Source organism: Austrofundulus limnaeus, unplaced genomic scaffold, assembly GCF_001266775.1.
Source record: "Austrofundulus limnaeus strain Quisiro unplaced genomic scaffold, Austrofundulus_limnaeus-1.0 Scaffold533, whole genome shotgun sequence".
NCBI lineage: Eukaryota > Metazoa > Chordata > Actinopteri > Cyprinodontiformes > Rivulidae > Austrofundulus > Austrofundulus limnaeus.
The window spans coordinates 22,417-24,969 of NW_013952935.1; the positions used below are offsets into that span (position 1 = coordinate 22,417).

The window sequence follows — 2,553 nt, forward strand, 5'->3', positions numbered from 1 at the left end:
TATGATTTACTTAACAGACAAACATGATGCAAGACTAGAACATTTTTGAAAAATAAAGTGTTGATTTGTAAGATATGATAAAGCCAATTAAAGCCTTATGGAAGATGATGCCTTAAAATGATGTGAATTTTGTTTTTAAAGCAAAGTATATGCACATTGCAGAAACATGTAGAAATACTGGTTTTGGTGTCTGATGACATCATGTTTTGATGCCCCAGTTTTAGGGAAAAAAACACAGCAAACAGAGACTTTGCAAAGAATTAAAGACATAAATTTACTTCCTGAACCTCATATATTCATGACATATTGGGTAAATCAATCCTAAAACTTAAAAAACATCAAATTCTGTTAACTTTAAAGTAGTAAAAGTTACAAACACTCTTTACTCTCACTTAAACAATTTCTGAAAAGAGTATCCTCATAAGACTTGAGGAAGGGCTCCAGTTGAGGTGTGGCTTCACTTATAAAGACCATCCAGGTGTGTGGATCATCTCATCTGCAAACAAGAAGCTCATCTGTTCACAACTTTGCTGAAGGTTTGTTCAACTGGCCTTTTAGTCCATTATTATTATAACACTTTATTGTACGTTTTATTTTCTGAACTGTGTTGTGATTATCTTTGTGTTTTTAACAGATTTCTGCTCGAACTGTTTGGAGGAAGCTCTGAGATGGACAGACACGGTCACGGTAAATACCTCTTCCTACTTTACAGATCTGTCAGCAAGGAGCAAATTTTTCTGGGAGTTTTTAAGATACAGTGGTCATTCCTTCAGGCTTTTGCTTCTGTCCGTCCTGTTAGTTTAAAATAAACAAAATGAAGTTTCAGCCAGCACTAATCGTCTTTGTGACAAGCTGCTGAAATCAAAGAGATGAAAAGTCCCAAATAAAATGGATTCTTTATTGATTTGTGTGTCTGAATGATTCATAAGGCAGAGTTAAAYGTCTCACACAAAGCGAAACTTAGAAAATAAAAAGATCTGGAACAAGTTCAAAATATCTTCAGATCATCTCGAAAACAAAAAAGATCTAAGATTCTAAAAAAATGTGTTTTAAATGCGAAATATGGAGAAATTAGAAAAACATTTTGGATTTTTACTGAAGACTATTGTTTTTTACTCTACAAGGTGGATATGGTCAGCATGGCTATGAACCTGGTCAGTATGGACAGGAACATGGTCAGCATGGACAGGAAGCTGGTCAGCATGGACAGGAACCTGGTCAGCATGGACAGGAACATGGTGGTCACAAACACGGGTTCCTCCACAAGCTGAAACACAAGCACAAGTGAGGTCACAGACACCTCAAATGTCACAAGAAGAGGAGGGACGGTCGCAGGGTAAGACTCACACCTGCTGATGATTTTGGTTGATTTTACAGCTAAATGTCTCAGATGTAGTTGATGCAGAAAACAGGCGGTTCAATTGAGCTGTGTTTACAGAGGGAGGAGCAAATGTTGTTTCTAATCTGAATAACTGATTTTTGTCTCCTGCAGTACAACAGCAGCTCCTGCAGCAGCGACTCTGATTAGAAGAAGCCTGAGAAGCAGCTTCATCTCTGCTTTTACAATGATTTGACTAATTTACCTGTAATCAAATTTGGTGTCTTTGGGTAATGGGAGTTTTTATCTGCCTGTAAAACAGAACGAAGTAATGCTTTCTGTGTGGCCTTTTAATAAAACCTGAAATAATAAAAACCTGAGTGAAAACATAATTAAAGCCTCAATCTTTTTATTGCTTTTTTATTTTCATGAACTTTTATTCAGATTTATGATCTGATTAAGACAAACCTAAAAGTAGCAAACTGGTGGCTAAAAGCTAAGAGTATCAAAACTAGTTTGAAACTAAAAGCTGCAAAGTAGCTAAAGGCTAAAAGCAGTAAAAGGGTATTTAAGAACAAGAAATGGCCAAAGGCTGGCTAAAAATAACAAAACAGAAACTTAAACTAACAAAATAAAAGCTTAAGCTAAGTGTAGCAGGATGGTAGCTAACATGTAGGAAAAGCATCAGAATGCTACCTAACAGCTAAAAGTAGCAATATCTTGTTAAAAATAATTGTCTGGTGAGGTGTTCCGGGCACTGCTGCCCCCGCGACCCGACCCCGTGTAAGAGGAAAAAGATGGATGGATGGATGAAAGGATGGATCGATGGATGGATAAAGACAAGCTAAAGTAGCTAAGCTACTTAAACAACAAATCTGAACTAACTAAAAGCAAAACATAGATCTCAAAATTATCCAAAGGCAAGCTAGAAGCTAAAAGAAGAAAATGGCTTCGCTTAGCAAAAAGTAGTAAATGCAAGTATCCATATACTAAATTTAAACTTAAAAAAGTACTCTTCCAGTTTACTTCTTACGTACTTATCTGAGATATACTTAACCAAGTTTATCTTATACTATACTTGGCTTGTACTAAAAGTATACTAAAAGTTTTATACTTAGTCTATACTAATGTTTAAACTTTTGGTCAAGATAAACTTTAGTAGTACACTTTTCACACAGACTGGCTTATTTGTAGTATATTTATTGTTGTGTATTTTTTATTGTTTTATTTGTATC

General features: G+C 35.3%; 1 long non-coding RNA gene across 1 annotated transcript; it reads left to right on the forward strand.

Moving 5' to 3' along the window:
• Nucleotides 1–501: 501 nt before the first annotated feature.
• On the forward strand, nucleotides 502–1,710 carry LOC106530552 (uncharacterized). The gene is made up of 4 exons (XR_001311805.1): nucleotides 502–536; nucleotides 635–687; nucleotides 1,125–1,336; nucleotides 1,493–1,710. It is a non-coding gene; the product is annotated as an uncharacterized LOC106530552 (long non-coding RNA).
• The last annotated feature ends 843 nt before the right edge of the window (nucleotides 1,711–2,553 follow it).